Genomic DNA, 4057 nt, shown 5'->3' with positions numbered 1-4057 from the left:
GCACTGCTTTTAGTTACTTTCAGTTGTTCCAAGAAAATAGATAAATATTTAAGAAAAAATCAAAAGTTTTATTTTACAGAAAAGCAGAAGAAAATTAATAATTTTCAACATGCACTATGAGACAATGACCAAATAGCTCTAGTTTTCCAGTGACATATTTAGTCGGGGAAAAACCAAACCAAACCAAACCAAACCAAATCAAATCAAAACAAACAAACAAACCCAACAAAAGCACAACAGCAAAACCAAAACCAAACACAACCCATACTACAACAACGCAAAACCCAACTCAAACAAAAAAAAATGTAAATATTCAATGTATATAAACAGTTAACAATACCCTACTGGATCTGAATTCAGGAAGAGGTGTAATAAGAAGACACCCAGCAAGACACTGTGTCTCTCTTTTTCTCTCCATAACATTTATTCAAAAAACAAAGTGAGCACACAGTGATAGAGATTGAAACAGTAGAAGAAGAGAAAGGAAAAGTGAAATGTGAGTCTAGGAACAGGTAGTGCTCACTGTCAGAAGACAAATCTATATCTGTCTTCCTACCAATATACTGATGCCTTCTTCCTCGTGTTTATGAAAATCACTCAGTGAAGACATAGTCCTTAAAAGTACCATGCTGAAACTTAAGTAACAGTGAGACTGTCATATTTATTTCTATCTATGTAGGTTTATTGAAAGCACTCCAGCTAAGCTCTAGGCACTGGTACAAATATTAAAGGTATGAATCAAATGCCTGTGACACTCAGGGCTGCCAATGGTGGGTTGTGAACCTACCTTAAAAAGAAACACTCTAGAACTGGCCATCTCTGTCACCTCAACCTACACCTAGCTAAGTAAAATAACCAGCCTTGAAGGTCAACAGCTAAAGTCTGTGCTTATCTGGTCAATGGGAATTATATCAGATCTATGACCACTGCTTAGACAACAGAAAATCCCTTTCCTCCATGCTTATCTACAAAGCCACTGTGCCTTCTTTCTTTATAGGTGAAGACCAAGAACATGTTGTCATTAACAAGGTTAAATTTGGCGTTCGTAAAGTATCTATATAAATAGTATCAGGCATGAAAATAGTCATTTTCTTTCACAGCACAGTTGTTTTAATGACCATGCTGTGTATTTTGTGGAGGAGAAGTATAAAATTTCCTATTTCCTTGTGATTTTAGAGAGCATTCAAGTGTAAATAGTCGGTTTTCTCCACAACATGTCTCCTATTCTTATATTTTTTTTCTCTAGCAAAAGGAATATTTTATCAGCATACATAGCTCCATCTATTTTCATTATCCTTCTACTTTTCTTCTAGATCTAATTGCTTTATATATAATAAAGAACATACTTGTTACAGATAAGAACTTTAGAACAGAACAGACTTTATGCTTGTCTCTTCATAGTTCTGCAGCATGCAAGCATGGTTTAAAGTTTGAAACTTTTGAATGCAGAAACCAAAATTTGTTTATTCCTTTCTTACATCTGCAAGATTCTGGCCTACAACCATTACCTAGCATGCCTATCAACATTTTTTGGGTTATTTCTGGATAAGAGGTCTTCAAAACAACCTTTTAAGTAGACAGGTACCAGATAACCTACTTACACTGGAATGACTGGGACAGCTGAAGTGTACATTAGGGGAAAGGGCTACCAACACCTCTGCCACTGCTGGAGGGAGACTGTTGGGTCAGACTGACCATCAGTGTGACCTCCTGGGGAATTTGTTTGAAACATGGCCCTTTTCATTGCTTGCAACCTCTGACCTGCAGGTAACCTTTCCTGATTAAATTTTCAGCCAAGCCATGTTTTCTTCTTTAGTGGTGTATTCACTGAGTACCTACACAGTCCTTTAGAAGAGCTGAAATTTAAACAGTAACCTACTGTAGCTATTCTTCAAGTGTGAAGACAAATCTTTCCTTGAAAGTGAGTCCATGACAGATTTATTAAACAGTATTTAATATTTTTACTAATCCCACATTTCTGATATTTGAGCATTCAAATTCCAATGCTCTGACATGAGATTTTTAAAAAGATTTTTTTTTTTCTCAGTTCATAGGGAAAAAAAAGGTAGTAAAATTTGATACCAAAATCCTGATGAGATACCTAACCTCATGAGAAGCCAGCACAAAACTTGTAAGGGCTTGTCCCTTACCTATAGCATGACCATAGGCCACCTATAACATGACCTATGTGTCATACCACAAAAGCAGATCTTCAGTGTACAAATTTTCCTCAGAGAGGTTTGATCTATGGATAAATGGGAGGTATAACCACACAGTTTCCAATCTTTTAATTTTCATAAGCAACTAAAAATAGAAGAAGAAAAAGGGCAACGATAAATACTAAAATGGAAGAAAACAATTTTTAAAAGGCAGTGAAGTGAAGATAGTTCTTCAGTGTACAAGTTACACAAGGTATGCAATAAAAATCAGATGAATGATATGCAATATTTTTTTGAAATCGCAGTTTGTTCTTGCGATTCAGCAACAAGAAAGGTAAAGGGCCAATGTAAGAATACTTCTCTTGACCACTAAAAAACTTCTTCTATTCATCAGGAATGATCCACGAGAGTTAAATTTGATCTACAGCATTAAGCAAGCAGCATCTCAAACACAAAATAAGCACATTGTATTGTAGATAATATCTGTTTTAAAAAGTAATATTTGGTTTTCCTTATTCCCTCTCACTTGTGTATAAACTCCTACGGAAATGATGCACTGCACCATAATTTACCTATAACTGGCAGTTCAAATAAAAAGAAAAACAAGATTCTATAAATCCCTGTGAAATGAACATTTTGATAAATGAGTTTTCTCAGTTTCTTAGGCAATGACACATGCAGGTTTCTAATTTTAACATAAATACAACAAATACACAGTACAAAAGAAAAAAAATTAAAAATGCTTTACCCTTAAAGATAAATGAGATATTTATTACAGATTTAGTTCTTTTTCAAAATACAGTACTTGTGTTTACACAGTTGTGTGAATGATCAAATCAATGTCTACAACAGCTTGGAAAGAATACAGTCAGACTTGATGGGCACTCAACAGCGCATGTTGAGTTCTGCCAGAGTGCAAAAGAAACAAACCCCTTAGTTACCTGACAGAGGTATGTGTGATCTGCCCAGGACAGATTCACATTGTGTTTTAGGCTTTAAATCCTCTATCCACATGTCATTAGTGCCCATTTCTGATCTGGTGAAAGACTGTTATACAGCAGCATGAAGTCTTTGCTATCAGTGGCTTTTCTTTTCTGTCAGGGTCATTCACATTTTTCCCTTCACAGGTTTTGGTGAAAAGTTTTAGATCATTTCTGATAATCTCATGAAATAAACTCCTTTTATGCTTTTGTGCAACTGGCTTATTTCTTCATCCTGTAGAAAAAGTTACTGCAAAAGAAAGGTCATGGTGGCTCAGCTTTTCTGGGAGAGATGTCCCTTGTGCAAAAGCAGCCCTCTGTGTCCACCATTCATTGTTGTTCCTGACCATCAGTAGCATATTAATGAAGCATCCCAGCACTACTTAACAGTTGGCAAAGAAAACAGCCAAGGCCCCTCACACTATCTATTTTGAGCTGTGTTTATCACCTATAGTCATTTGCAATTTTTGTAAAGGAAGTTGTGTAGATAAAGAAAAACTGAATCTGCTTCAGAAATTTCAGGTGCCTGAAGGGACTTCTTGATATAGCAGTCATGGAGCTATTAAATGCTATGATGACAAAGTTATTACTGGGAATGGATTTACAGGTTGAGAGTTTATAATTTCTTCACAAGAGCTAGGCCAGGTCAAAACAAAAAAAAATGGGGACATGCTTTTTGTTAACTAAATTAACTATGAAGAAAAAGGGCATTTTGTCAGGCAAAAGCTTTAGCATCAATCCATCTTTCCTACAACATCTTAGAATAGGTTTTCTTCTGTAAGTTATTTCATTCGGGGGAATGTGGAACATTTGCTCTGCTGGCAAAATCTCAATTTCTGTAAGTTACATTCAAGTGCTTTTTGTATACACTAAACCAATTTAACAACACCTGTAAAGCACTTCAAATGCAGTCAGCTC

The sequence above is a fragment of the Pezoporus wallicus genome, unplaced genomic scaffold (assembly GCF_028554395.1).
Source record: "Pezoporus wallicus isolate ANWC-B61680 ecotype Strahan unplaced genomic scaffold, APGP_CSIRO_Pwel_v1 contig_6726, whole genome shotgun sequence".
Classification (NCBI taxonomy): domain Eukaryota; kingdom Metazoa; phylum Chordata; class Aves; order Psittaciformes; family Psittacidae; genus Pezoporus; species Pezoporus wallicus.
This window is presented reverse-complemented; position numbering follows the sequence as displayed.